General features: G+C 37.6%; 1 non-coding gene across 1 annotated transcript; it reads left to right on the top strand.

Moving 5' to 3' along the window:
• Window positions 1-14,871: 14,871 nt before the first annotated feature.
• On the top strand, window positions 14,872-14,978 carry LOC121204239 (small nucleolar RNA R71). Its single transcript, XR_005899168.1, has one exon. It is a non-coding gene; the product is annotated as a small nucleolar RNA R71 (small nucleolar RNA).
• The last annotated feature ends 303 nt before the right edge of the window (window positions 14,979-15,281 follow it).

Below are 15,281 nucleotides of genomic sequence, written 5' to 3'. Positions count from 1 at the left end.
ACATGGTGTGTTGGTTGGTACGGGTGGAGAGTAGCGGATGGTGGGTTGAGTAGTCTCCCCAAATGGGCTTGCATTCTTTCATTGACATTATATGTGATATTGAAGTGGGCCTATGGGCCATACCGTTTACAGTAAAGGCTTCGGCCCAGTAATATGAAATATGAAAAGGCTTCGGCCCAGTGTTGTGAAATATGAAATATGAAAAGGGCTATGGCCCAGTACATGTTGAGATTGGATTTGGGCTTAGGCCCAGCAGGCTATTATTGTTTTGGGCTCTGAAAGGGGCTTGTTGCACCCTAAGTTTCCAAACTCACCCCCTTTCCTTAACGTTGCAGGTGAGCCTTGATGTGGGGACTTGGGCTGGAGGGGATTCAGAGTAGCCACGGTGATCGCCTTTGGACTTTTAAATAAGCGTTGGTTTTCATTAAATTTCCTTTAATTATTAATTATTTTTGGGTTGTAATAAGGCCATTTTAACTTTCCTTTTATTTCTTTTCGGGATGATTTTAATTTTAATAACTTTAAACCTGGTTGATAATTATTCAAATGGGCTAGACTTAGGACGTGTTTTCAAAACGATACTTGTTTTCAAAATAGCTCGACGCCACGATTAACCAATTTATCAAAGACATCCACTTAAACAAATTTAAACTCGATATAACAAAGTGTGGCTATGGTTGTGGGCATGTCTAGGATTGGATCCAATCAAAGAGCTTGGTACTTCAGCAGCCTTCATGGCTCACCTCCTCTGTCTCGGATACCTATCCGGTGCCCAGCTTCAATACACTTTGTTAACTCAACAAAATATATGGTTTTTAAAACACTAAGACGGAACGTGGGTTTTCAACTCCAACGTGGCACATCAGATTCAGCCATAACGTCTAGGCCGGGTTTGAGGTGTTACAGAGTATTTTAACCTTATCTTGATCGGTTTGTAGTAGTGTTCATAGACGATATTTTAGTGTATTCGAAAACTGAGGAGGAGCATGATGAACATTTTTGGATTGTTCTTCAAATTCTGAGACAGAAGTAGTTGTACACAAAATTCAGTAAGTGTGAGTTTTGGTTGCGAGAGGTGACATTTCTAGGTCACGTGGTGTCTGCCGAGGGGATTAGGGTCGACCTTTGAAAAATTGAAGCTGTTTTGGGTTGGAAACCACCAAAGATTGTATCTGAGATTCAAAGTTTTCTGGGTTTAGCTGGGTCAGACACTTTGTGGAAGGGTTTTCAATGATAGCTGCACCTATGACTAAATTGCTGCGTAAAGGGGTGCCATTTATTTGGACTGATAAGCAGGAAGAGAGTTTTGAGAAGTTGAAGAAGGTTTTAACGGAGGCTCCTATTTTGATACGGCCGGAGTTTGGGAAGCAATTTACTGTTTACAGTGATGCATCACACGTTCGTTTAGGTTGTGTGTTGGTGCAGGAAGGAAAGGTGGTTGCTTATGCGTCGCGGCAGCTTAAACCTCACGAGGCAAATTATCCCACTCATGATTTGGAATTGGCAGCGGTGGTTTTTGCACTAAAAATTTGGAGGCATTATTTATATGGGGATAGAACGATTATTTTTACAAACCATAAAAGCCTCAAGTACCTCCTTACTTAAAAGGAGATGAACCTTAGGCAACAAAGATGAACTGAGTTGCTTAAAGATTACGACTATTCAATTGAGTACCACCCACGCAAGGCTAATGTGGTAGCTGACGCACTGAGCCGTAAAGTTGTCTCTGATTTAAGAGTAATGTTTGCTCGCCTTAACCTGTTCGATGATGGTAGCTTGTTAGCTGAACTACAAGTGAGACCGACTCGGACTGATCAAATTAAGGAGAAACAGTTGTTGGATGAGTCGTTAGTTCCTCGTTGTCAACAAGTGGAAAAAGGTGAGTCTTCAGCTTTTGGACTGAATGGGGAAGGGGTGTTATGTTTCCGTGGCAAAGTGTTTATGCCGAGTGATTCTGGTCTGAGGCAGTCTATTCTACGTGAGGTGCATGGTAGTCTTTATGCCATGCATCACAGTGGGAACAAGTTATATTGAGAACTTCGTGAGTTGTATTGGTGGCCTGGGTTAAAACACGAAGTTATCGATTATGTAAGTAAGTGCTTGACATGCCAGCAGGTTAAGGCTGAGCATTAGTTACCTTCTGGGTTACTCCAGCAAGTTAAAATCCCACTCTGGAAGTGGGAGAGGGTGACCATGGATTTTGTGAGTGGGTTACCCTTGACACCTTCTAAGAAGGACTCAGTTTGGGTAATTGTAGACCGACTGGCTAAAACTGCTCATTTTATACCGGTCCGCACTGATTATTCGTTACAGAAGTTGGCCAAGTTATATGTGGCTGAGATTCTAAGACTGCATGGTTTGCCAGTTTCTATCATATCTGACAGGGATCCTAAGTTCACATCTCGGTTTTGGAAGAAATTACATGAGGCTTTGGGTACACGATTGGATTTCAGTATTGCGTTTCATCCTCATACGAATGGACAATTTGAGAGAGTAATTCAGATATTGGAAGACATGTTAAGAAGTTGTGTATTGGATTTCAGGGGCACCAGGGAGGATTATTTGTCGTTGGCAGAGTTTGCATATAACAACAGCTACCAGTCCAGTATTTGAATGGCACTGTACGAAGCCTTATATAGTCGTAGGAGTCGTACTCCTACTTGTTGGACTGAACTAGGTGAGCAACGAATTCTGGGGCCGGAGCTAGTTGCTGATACAGAAGATAAGGTAAAGTTGATTAGATGTCAATTGAAAGAAGCGTTTGATAGGCAGAAGTCCTATGCAGACATGAAACGTAAAGAGATCGAATACTCTGTGGGGGATTATGCCTTTCTTAAGGTATCACCGTGGAAGAAAATTATGAGGTTTGGACGAAAGGGAAAGCTGAGCCCTAGATTTATCGGGCCTTATTGGATACTTAGGAGTGTAGGATCGGTTGCATATCAACTTGAGCTGCCTCTGAAGTTGGAAAGAATTCATGACATGTTTCACGTTTCCATGCTTAGGAGGTACTGTTCTGATCCCTCACACGTTGTGCCGGTTGAGGAAATTGAAGTTAAGCCTAATCTAACCATCGAGGAAGAACCTGTGCAAATATTAGAGCGTAACGTTAAAGTATTAAGAAAGAAGTCTGTTCCACTGGTCAAAGTGCTGTGGCGTAATCACGGTACGGAAGAAGCCACTTGGGAGCCACAGGAGACGATACGGCATCAATACCCTTATTTACTTTGACCAGGAAAATTTCGACGCCAAAATTTCTTTAAGGGGGTATAATTGTAACGCCCCAAAATTTTGGGGTCTGTAATTTTGCTTAGCTTAGCACAAATTCCAGGTTTGCTTGAATGATTAGTTGATTTAGGTGTGTTTGGGGGTGTCTGAGTAGTCCTAGGTTCAAGCTTCGGCTTTTGCAGCACTTTTGTTTTGCCCTTAAAAGAACCTGAGCACTGGTACTTAGGCTTTATAAATAATGGTGTCAGATAGTTAGCACAAAAAGCTTTGTATCTTGGTGGCATGTGGCGTGGTTTGGCAGTTGGAGGACAGGGGTTTGAATCCCATGGTAGGCAATGAATGTTAATTTTGCTGCTTGGGACGGCAGGAGTTTGTAGTGAATTCGAACTCTGCTGGTGGAAGTTTGAACTAGTCTTGGTTTGTTGGGAGGGGATTAAGGAGAGATAAGGGGAGTGATTTGTGGAGATTTTCTAGGAGTTGGAGGGGAGGAGTGTTGTAGCCGAAGTAGGCATCTTGCTTGTGCAAATTTAGCTAAGGGAAAAGCACTCTGGCATTTTCGGCATTTTGGTTTTTTTTTAGGAGAAGCAGAAATCTCTTTTTGTTCCATCCTCGAGATTTTGTTCATCTTTTGGTTCTTTTGGTCCATTTCGGGGTACCTTTCTTCTCTTGTGCCAAATTCATTCTCTTCTTTTCTTGTTTTGTTACATTTCATTTTGGCCAAATAACTCCACTCTTTCTCTCACCTATTTGGTTAGTTGAGTCGAACATCTTCTTGAATTGTATTCTTTCTCTACTCGTTATCAAGTGCGTCTTCTGTCTTGGGGTACTAGTCGAAACTCCCTTGGTTCTTCTCCCTCTCAACTTAGTTGGGTGGTTCATTGGGCTAGCCGAATATTCTTCTGTCTAACCGAAGCTCTCCCTAGTGAATTAAGGTAAGTCTCATCTTAGGTCGCTGAATCCCTAGCACTAGCAGAACTTTGCTATCGTTCTCAGCTATGGCTATGCCACTTCTCCTTCTTCTGTCATATTATGTTAGACTCCTTTCTTTAGTCCCTTTCTTTTATCGATTTTCGCTAGGGGTGTGTTCTTGGCATTGCGCTAGATAGTGGTGGTTGTTGGGTTCAGGCCGAATACTGCTACCCTCCTCTTCTAGTCTTTGTTTCGGTAAGAGGCTTATGTGGTTAAGTGGTTTATATTAAGGTTGTGTAACAAGTGAACTTTAATGCAGCGTGTTGCCATCAGGGGGGTGATTGGAGGTTAAAGAGATTTGAAACCTACTTGGGATATCAAGGTAAACGTTACGCATTGTTGAGATTTATGGGCACATAGTTGGGTGGCTAACTCAAATGTTTGAGAACTGAGAAGGGATCATTATCTTGGTTTTAGGTTGAGTGCGCGGAGTTTGACGTGTTTCTCTCCAAAAAGGTGTGTAACTGTACACCATTCCTGTTACTGATCAAAAGCCGAAAGGTGTGCATTCACACTCCTGCTTTACTGCAGTTCGGCTAAAACTGAAAAGCTAAAACATTGGATTTACGATCTCGCGAGCGTACGAACGATCACGAGGTGAATCGAGCCACAAACTTTGGGCGATAGACCATTGAGGCCACCGCGAGCGCTCTCGTGGGCTCGGGCCGTCATGGGCCACTTGGGCGTAATAATGGGCCTTAGGCCCATTTACGCTGTTTTAGTCACACGGGTTGTCTGAGCCATTCGTGACGACTGTAGACCTTCTGAAGGGTCATTATCGGTGCTGAGTTCCTAAAATGAATTAAATGACCGAAATACCCTTGAAGGGTAAAAATTACTGTTTTACCCCTATTTGACGAAATGACCTTTATAATGCTAGCAGTAGGTTATTTAATGTGTGAATGACATTTGCATGACTGGCTATGAGAATGAAATACTGGATACACATATTATTTATGACATGACATCTACATAGGATGGGTTATGATATAGAGGAAGTACTGTACTGGTGACTATGTCACATATGCTATTACTGGTGGCTTGCCACACTTACTATTACTGGCAGCTACATTGCATTATTGATATTACTGGCAGCTTTGCTTCAATTTTAGCGTGCTGGTTGGGTGGGTCGATTGATATCCCCACAGGTGTACTGGTTCGTACGGGTAGTGTGTTGGATGGTTATGGGATGGGTTGCATCTTACACTGTATGATACTGTATGGGGCTTAGGCTCACTCTACTACTGAATAGGGCTTGGACCAGACTGTACGGATACTGAATAGGGCTTGGCCCAGACTGTACTGATACTGTTTTATTCACTGTTTGATTCTTATTGGGATTACACACTGAGTTTTCGTAAACTCACCCTGTTTCTAACTGTGCAGGTAATCCCTAAGCTTTGATGGTTTGGAGCTGCGAGGGACTCGGTGGTGGCCACACTGCTGTTTCAGTTTCTTTTAATTGCAATTAGATTTCATTTTGGGTTTTAATTTATGTAATAAGGCTGTTGGTGGGTTTTAAGTTTTAATTTGGATTTTTATTTCTTACACTAAACTGCTAGTCTAGGAAAACACGAGTTTTTCAAATGGCATGATTTTCTAAAGAACACGAGCTTCCAACAACAAAGTCTTTGAAATGCTTCTGCGGTTTTAAACGATGTAATATACCAAAGGCAAACTAACCAATAATCGTTTTGACGAGAATTTTAGTTAAATAATAATAAAAGGTTTTAGATTCAGTAATGGATTTTTACCGGAAAGATCAAATTTTGAAAAACCATGTGATGCGACGCACCAGATTCTGCCATAACGTCTAGGCCGGGTTTGGGGTGTTACATACTTGAATAACATAAGATAAGTCATTAAACATGAATAACCTCACTTGAAATCATCAATTCCATGAACATAGTGATACTTTCATTTAACATCTCCTTTTCATTCCTTTTCATAGTTTTCATAATATAAGTCATTTGAATACTTATCGTTCTTTCCCATTTCATGCCCATTGAACCACTTAGAATAACATCAGATACGCGAGAAATCTCACAAAAAGTATGCTAAACATATAGTCGTAGCTCGTACGAGCTGTAAAATGGGCTTGCAAACACAAGCTGACAGTTGGAATGTAAGCTACACGATGCTGCTCACACAAGTTGATAAGGATCCACAACTAATGTCGGACCTCATGTAACAGCCTGTTTTTTAGTGGTGTCGAAAACAGTGGTTTCAGGACCACAAATTTGACAAATAAGTTTGTAAATATTATTTTTTACGAGTCCAATATGGTTTTAAAAAGGTTTTTGACATGGTAATTTATGTTATATGATTAATTAAGTTCAAGTGGCAAGACCCTAAAGTCAAGTGGTTTTAAAAAACGAGATATCGAGACCTCATTTCTATAAAATGAGATGTAAATATTTTTATAAATATTTATAGAGTGTTATTAAGGTTGTATTAAAGTTTTGTTAAGAAATTTTAATGTTTTGATAGTTAATTAAGCAAAAAGGACTAAATTGTAAAAGTTAAAAAAATCAATCGCTATTAGTTTAAAGATGTTAAATTGACTAAATAATTATAATTGGATGGCCTTACCACTTTAAAAAGTCAAGGCTTGGTTTATAGAAATGAGTTCCCGATACCTCATTTTCTAAAACCACTTGACTTTACGATCTTACCACTTGAACTGAATTAATCATTCATATAATAGAAATTATCATATCTAAAATCTTTTTAAAATCATATTTGACTCATAAATATTAAATAATAATATTTACAAAATTACTTTTCGAATTTATGGCCCCTAAACCACTGTTTCCAACACCACTGAGAAACGGGTTGTTACAAGTTTCGTCTGTTTCTCACCTTTGTACCAATTTGCATACAATTCAAAATATATTTGATAAACATGAATTATTCATTTCCAACATAAACATCACAGTTATGTAGAAACGTATATCATATGAACGTACCAGGTACAAATAACAATAGCAGAAGTGTCAGGGACTAGTCTGCAATTTTTCATTTTCCTCGAATATCTACTGGTTGATTCAAATCTTGATTTATAAGGGAATTCAATTTAAATTATTAGTGCCAATTACACTAAATCATCATATTAGTTGTTTATGTCAAATTAATTTTATTTTTCACAATTTTCCTAAAGTTTCAAATTTAATTCAATTTAATCCATAAAACTAAAAATATCATCTCTTTCACATTTAAGCTCCATTTTCAAGTTCATCCTTCTTTAACCCTAATGAAATAGTAATTAGAAAAATCTCATATCAAATCCACAATATTTTCATTTTAACCCCTAAACTTGAAACTAGCCAAATTCACTTTACAAATTAGTCCTTAATCATTTCTAAGCTTACAACCAAACCATTTAACTTAAAAAAAACTTCAAATTCATCAATGGCAACATTTCAAAACTTTGACAATTTTACAAAATAGTCCATGGGCTAGCTAAACAATCTCAAAAAACATAAAATTTACTAAAAACAGGCCTCAAAAGTACTTATATGCAAGGTTGAGAGCTTGGCCTAAATTTTTTAAGTTCAACAACGGAGTTTTCAGTTTTGAAAAAAAAGAATAATGATGATGATGATGATGTTTTCTTATTTTTTTATCATATATTATTATTTAAAATTAAAAATAGATGAATTTACCTAAAAAGACCCATTTCCAAGTATATTTATGGAAATGGTCGATTTCAGCATTATTTACCGGAAAGGGCCGGTTTTGGCAAAACCCATCCATGTAGGAGCATTTAAGGGGTAAATTTCCAGTAAATTGCACCTCTAGGGGAGCGTTTTTGCCATGTCAACACAACGCACTAACGTGGACACACTTTGCTGACGTGGCAAAAATGCTCCACTAGGGGTGCGTTTTGCTCCGTGTTTTTTATAGGTTAGGGATTTTTGCATGTTTAGTCCCTAGAGTTTTTTAGGGTTTTTAGGTTTTGGGTTTTGCTAAAATAATTTAGGTTTAAGGTTTATGTTTTTGTTAAAATAAGTTAAGGTTTAGGGTTTTAGTGGATTTTAAAAATAAATTAGGATTTAGTGTTATTTTGTAAAAATTAATTAAATTAGGGTTTATGGTTTTAAATAAATTAAGTAAATTAGTGTTTAAGGGTTTTAAATAAATTAATTAAATTAGGATTTAGGGTTTAAGGTTAAACTTAATTAAATTAGGGTTTAGTTTTTTTTTTAAAATAAAATTGTGTTTAGTTTTTTTAACAAAATTGACTATTTTTATCCTGAAAAAATAATTTTGAGAAGACGTTTCTAAACAAATAGTGTCAAAAATGTTTCAAGCAAGACGCATTGTATGCAAAATTACTGAAAAAAGCTCCCATGTGGATGCTCTTTTTCTAGAGCAGTTCCTGAAAAAATAATTTTGAGAAGATATTTCTGAGCAAATAGTGTCAAAAACGCTTCAAGCAGGATGCAATGTCAGCAAAATTTCTAAAAAAAGCTCTCACATGGATGCTCTTTTTCTAAAGTAGTTCATGTTTGGCCTTAGCATATAAATGAGGCAAATTTCATTCTCAGGTTGCATAGGTTACAGCAAGAAAAATTAGAGAGGCTAAGCAAAATAGAAATTGAAGATGAGTGAACATAATAGTGTTGTTATTTACTATGATGGTGAGGTCCGTGACACTGAGAACGGCATTGTTTTTTTATCAGAGAACACAACGCGAATGGTTTTTAACCACAGCATAGATTTTATAGACTATTGTAATGGAATGACGCCAAGTAGGGTTTCTTCTATTAAGTATCAATTTTGTGCTTCGATTAATCCCGTGACGTATAACTCATTTGATATCAAAGGTGGTCGTAGCTTTGAGGCGATAGTGCAGACTCATCTTGCTAGTGGATCACCCTATCTTGAGTTATATGTTCAATTTTCATCGCCAAATGAAACATTTGTGACTTCAACATCAACTGTTGTTTGAGAGGAATACAAGACCCCTGCCGAACATTCATTAGTGAGAGACAAAACACAGAAGCACACATGATTGGTGGCAGTATGGAAAACACAATTCCTGCATGAAACTTGATTAGTGGATGTGATACGTGATATTCGTGATAGGTTTTAAATATTTATAATGAATTGTTCTTGAAACTAACTATTATCACGATGAAGGCAAGTGTACCTATCGAACAGTAGTATAGCTTTAGCAAGATCGGATTATCGAACCCAAAGGAACTAAAAGTACTAATATCAACTTTGTTTTTATTATCTAGCCTAAAAAATAAAAGGGTTTTGTTTATCTAACTAATTAACTAAACTAAGAAATCATAGAAAAGAAAATTGGGGAAAATACTTTTCGGAAAACTCGATTGATTAAGACAATACCTAAGGAAAAATCCACCTAGACTTCACTTGTTATTTGACTCTGAATCTGACGATTTATTCATTCAACTTGTTACATAGAGATCCCTAAGTTATATTATTATCTCTCTCGAGACTAACAACGTCTAACCCTAGATTGAATAATTGAAATCTCTTTCTAATTAACACCCTAGGTTTGCATTAACTCGATCTATGGATCCCCTTATTAGGTTTCACCCTAATCCTATCTCTAGGCGAGCAATCAACTCTGCTTAATTATGACAAATTTACTATTACACAGGGTCTATTCCTCCTCTAAATAAGAGCTTAACTTGAATCAATGTCTTGGAATATCAAAGTAAGAATTAAGAACACATAAGTAAGAACAAGTCAAATATTTATCATACAATTCAGATAATAATAACAAGTTCCATCTTAGGTTTCATTCCCCTTAGGTATTTAGGGGTTTTAGTTCATACTAATGAAAGAAAACATCTCAGAAGAATAAAAATAACAAAACATAAGAAAACCCAAAACTCCTGAGGGAATTTGAAGGGAGATTTTCAGTCTTGATGGTGAATTCAGCTTTTGAGATGGATCGATCAGCTTTCCTTGAGCAATTCCTTGCTTCCTCCTGTGCCTCCCCCTGTCTAAGTGACTCCTCAGGTGTTTTTATAGGCTTTAGAATGCCTAAGAGCCTTCAAAATTGGCCTTTTTCGAATTGGACTAAACTTGGGCTCGGCAGGGACACGCTCGTGTGCGATTGCTTAATGCCGTGGTCAAGGCTGTTAAATGGGCACGGGCATGTGATCTACCTGTGTAAATCATGCTTTGACCTTGCCAAAGGCACACGGCCATGTGATCTGCCCGTGTGAGGAAGCCCAGGCCGTGTTGATTTCGTACGTTGGCCCATTTTCTTCGCTTTTGGCCCATTTCTCATTCCTTTCACTCTTCTATGCTCACCTAAGTATAAAACATGAAATTAAGGCTTTAGGAGCATCGAAATCACCAATTTTAAGGAAAAATAATCCATAAAATGTGCTAAGAATGGGATAGAAATATGTATAAATTATGGTTTATCAAATACCCCCACACTTAAGCATTTGCTTGTCCTCAAGCAAAATCCTCAACTCATAATCAAAATAAATTCTTCTCAACTTATAATTTCTACCGATAATATCTCAAAATAATCCATAGGTAATCATACATTGAATATTCAACTGAAAGAACATCAAAGTTTCAAACATTCCAAGTTAAGCATTTTATTATGAAAACATAGGTGTCTCCCCTCATCTAAGTAATTACCTTTGATTCAAAATATTACAGAGTTTTACATCCTCACTAAAGATTCACTCAAATCACTTGAGGTGTTTTAGGACAATAAATGAAGCACTCAATAGTCAATAGTGAAAAGTCATTACCATAGGCTTGCATGAAAATCAAATCTCTACCACTATAAATTAAGATGAAACATCAATCAAAAAGTCTTTAGAGGGTTGTAACGTGGCTTTGGTTAGAGGGTGTGGTCACAAAATGAAAGAAAGAGCTAGAATCAAGATTGAATTGAAAAATTGCCTAACTAGAAAAAAGACTAGTCATCAATTGTGTACAATAGAGCTTTTTCTCAGAATATGGAATTTAACTTCTTTAGCTCAGAACATACTACTAATATGTACATTATTTTTTTAAGACAAGTTAATTACAAATGAATACTAGAACTACTCAAATCTCGACAAAAACAGGGATCAAATTAATTTAGGGGATTTCAACAATAATGAGTTATAGGTTATTATTAAGGGTAAATTAATGAATGAGTTGTTAGGCTCAAGGGGGTTCACTAAGGGTTAATTGCGAAGGTAGGCTTTTATAGAGTGAGTGGGTTAAACCTAAGCGCCTTTGTCATTTTGACATATCAAATCAAATGGTGTGGTCTTGACATGCATAATCAAACAAGTTCTAGAATAACAATTCAATACTAACGCACTCATAATGAAAGTGAGCATGAAAGAAATAATAGATGCTCTAAAGGCTCAAGATCTCACAAAAATTATGGCTTTTTGATGTTTAAACTTGTGAATTCCAACTCAAGGTAATACATAAACTTGGGGAAACAACCTAAAAGTTTTTAATTCTTCAAAAATCAACTTATCATGCTTGATTCCCTAATGTCTTAAAGTTTAAAGAATCAATGCATAAATGCCTATATTTTAATTCAAGATATATCAATAAACATTATAGACTAATTGGAATTCATTCTAATAATGATATGAGAAGATCGCATGAGAATAAAACAAAATTTCAGGGATTTTTCTGATATAAAAGACCCCCCACACTTTAGGTGTACATTGCCCTCAATGTACAAAGGTAGATATATTGAAAAAGATAGATTTATAATCATAAGATAGGGAGAGAAGTGAAACTTCCTGAATGATGAATGAATTCCTTAAACTGGAGTTTTGGAGAATAATTGGGGTGAGAGTGGAGGAGGATACTTCGGTGGAGGTAGAGGTTCATTAGTCCATAAGTCCTGCGCTAAAAGAATATTATATCTAGTGGTAGCTATGGTCGTGGTCGAGTAGGACATGGCAGTCATGGAGAACCTTTCCCGTTGGAGTTTTTAGTTCCTATGTGAGGATGAGCTTTGGAGCTCTTTCTGACTGTGATAAAATCAGGAACTCTTTAAGAGATATACTGAAGCATAATTACTCGTAATGAAATAGTCGAAGAATAAAAATTGGAAAAACTCAGGATAAAATAGTATTAAAAGGAAATAAAAAATAATTTCAAAATATAGAGATAAAAATAAAAATAAAATAAATAATAGGTGTTTATAGAGAAATTGAGGCACACGGCAATGGGGCACGCCCGTGTGCTCTAATCTCAGCCCGTGCGTTTCGTAGTTTTCAAAATTAGGCCCATTGGTGTACATGGCCATGTTGCACGGCCGTGTCATCTCAGTTCGCTTCTCCCACGCCCTTGTATGCAAGCGCATGCCCGTGTTAAATTGATAAGTTTACCCACTACTTCAAAACACGGGCGTGTTGCAGGCCCGTGTTATTTTGGAAGTTTCACACACGGCCATGTCGCACGGCTGTGGCTACTTATCGCATCCCGTGTTGGGGAAGAAATTTCTACCCTGTTTTCACATGGCCATATCGCACGGCCATGTTGCATCCCGTGGTATGTGCACAGCCTACGGCACGTCCGTGTGCCTGGTCGTGTGTGCTTTAGAAAGCTTGTGTTCCATGAGTCGGTTAGTATGTTAGATGTTAAAACTAAAATTTAAAGAAATTAAAATATTGTTAGTGCTCGGGTTGCCTCCCGATAAGCGCTTATTTATAGTCTAAGCTCAATTTACCTCTCTGGTGTGTGATCATGGTGGATCGTGGAGTTTACACTTCCCATCCCTGCTATAAATTTTATCAACATAACATTTAAGACAAGTACTATTTACCTTGAAGGTGCAGAGTTTGGGGTGATTTACCTCGACCGTACCGTATGGAAAAATGCTAGTTACCGTAAGAGAGGTTTCTTCGTTCGGTTCAGAAGTGACTATTTGAGGATCTGCTGCATCTAGTAGTACTTTGTCTCCAACTTGAAGTTGATTTGGTGAGGCATTGAGCTTGTTCTGGCGTAGTTTTGGTTCATCGTGTTTTCTCGGTTTAAATGTCAGCCATTCAACTAACTACTCCATTCGTAACCTTCGTTCTTCATGGGTAGATTCTTTGTTGTGGATTGACCATGGCTGATGTGTGTCCTTCAAACTTATTTCCTGCAAAATAGGTTGCACTGTATGATCAGTCTTAGCAGAACAATTTGTACAATCACCTTCAATTTTCGATGTGATGTTCGGGTTGTGAGCTTAAAGGTTAAGTGTTTCGTCTCCTACACGAAGTGTCAGTTCACATGTGCTAACGTCAATAATTGTTCTAGCAATTGCTAAAAAGAGTCTTCCCAAAATTAAAGGAACATTACTGTCATCTTCTATGTCTAAAACAACAAAATCAACTGGGGATATAAATTTGTCAATTTTAACGAGTACGTCTTCAATAATACCCCTAGGAAATCTGACAGTTTTATCTGTTAATTGAATGCTCATCCTAGTTTGTTTGGGTTTTCTTAGACCTAGTTGCTTAAACAATTTGTAAGGCATAACATTGATACTAGCCCCTAGAACAGTCAACGCATTATTAACATCTAAACTACCAATTAAACAAGGAATTGTAAAACTCCCTAGATCTTTTAGTTTGTTGGGTAGCTTATTCTGAAGAATGGCTGAGCAAACCACGTTCAGCTCTACATGCGACCTTTCATCTAACTTTCGTTTATTTGCTAGAAGCTCCTTTAAAAATTTGACTGTGTTCGGCATCTGCGAAGTGCTTTAATAAACGGTAGGTTAATATGTAGTTTCTTTAAATGTTTAAGGTACTTACCAAATTTTTCGTCTAAGCGATCTTTCCTTATCGCATTGGGGTATGGCACACGAGGTTTATATTCTGTACTTACCAATTTTTGTTCTTTTGGACTACCTCATTCTTACATTCACTTACCACCAGTTCTGGCCTTGGTTTTTCCACTAACCCTTCCTTATCTTGAATGGAAATTGCGTTGAGTTGCTCCCTTGGGTTAGATTCAGTGTTGCTTGGTAGGCTACCTTATGGTCGTTCAGAAATCAACTTGGCGAGCTATCCAATCTGAGTTTCGAGCCCCTATATTGATGCTTGTTGATTTTTGAGTGCCGTCTCGGTATTCTAAAAATGAGTCTCTGACACCAAGATGAATTTAGTTAGCATCTCCTCAAGGTTCGATTTTTTCTCCTACTGGTATGGTGGTTGCTGAAAGCCTGGAGGGGGTGGTGGTTTTTGATTTCCTTGGCCTCCCCATGAAAAATTTGGGTGATTCCTCCAACCTGCATTGTAAGTATTGCTACAAGGATTATTTTGAGATCGAGGATTATTATCCATGTAATCTAACTACTCGTTCTCCATGTTGTGGCCATAAGGTGGATATTCTGAATTGCTCGATCCACCTCCATTTGCTTCGCACTGCATTACTTGGTAAACCTATGAAGAACCGAGAAAACCATCAATTTTCTTATTCAAGAGTTCTACCTGATTAGAGAACATGGTGACCAAACCGACATTATAAACACCGGCTATTTTCGTTGGCTTTGTCCTCATGACTTGCCACTGATAGTTATTCAGTGACATCTCCTCTATAAATTCATAGGCATCTTTAGGTGTTTTATTATTGATGGTTCCACTAGCAGCTGGGTCAACCATTTGTCGAGTCGAAGGATTCAGGCCATTATGAAAAGTTTGAACCTGTAGCCAGAGTGGTAACCCATGGAGAGGGCATCTTTGCAAAAGGTCCTTATATCTCTCCCATGCATCGTAAAGTGTTTCTAAATCCATCTGTACAAAAGAAGAGATATCATTACGTAATTTAGCCATTTTAGCCGGCGAAAAGTATTTTAATAAAAACTTTTCGGTCATTTGTTCCCAAGTAGTGATTGACCCCCATGGTAACGAATTCAACCGCTGTTTAGCTTTATTCCTTAATGAAAAGGGAAACAACCGAAGGTGGATGGCGTCATCAGAAACGCCATTAATTTTAAAGGTATCGCAAAATTCTAGGAAATTTGCCAAGTGAGCATTGGGATCCTCGTCTTGCAAACCATCAAACTGAACAAATTGTTGTATCATTTGAATTGTGTTAGGTTTCAATTCAAAATTATTTGCAGCAATAGC

This window comes from Gossypium hirsutum, chromosome A07, assembly GCF_007990345.1.
Source record: "Gossypium hirsutum isolate 1008001.06 chromosome A07, Gossypium_hirsutum_v2.1, whole genome shotgun sequence".
Taxonomy (NCBI): domain Eukaryota; kingdom Viridiplantae; phylum Streptophyta; class Magnoliopsida; order Malvales; family Malvaceae; genus Gossypium; species Gossypium hirsutum.
This window is presented reverse-complemented; position numbering and strand designations above follow the sequence as displayed.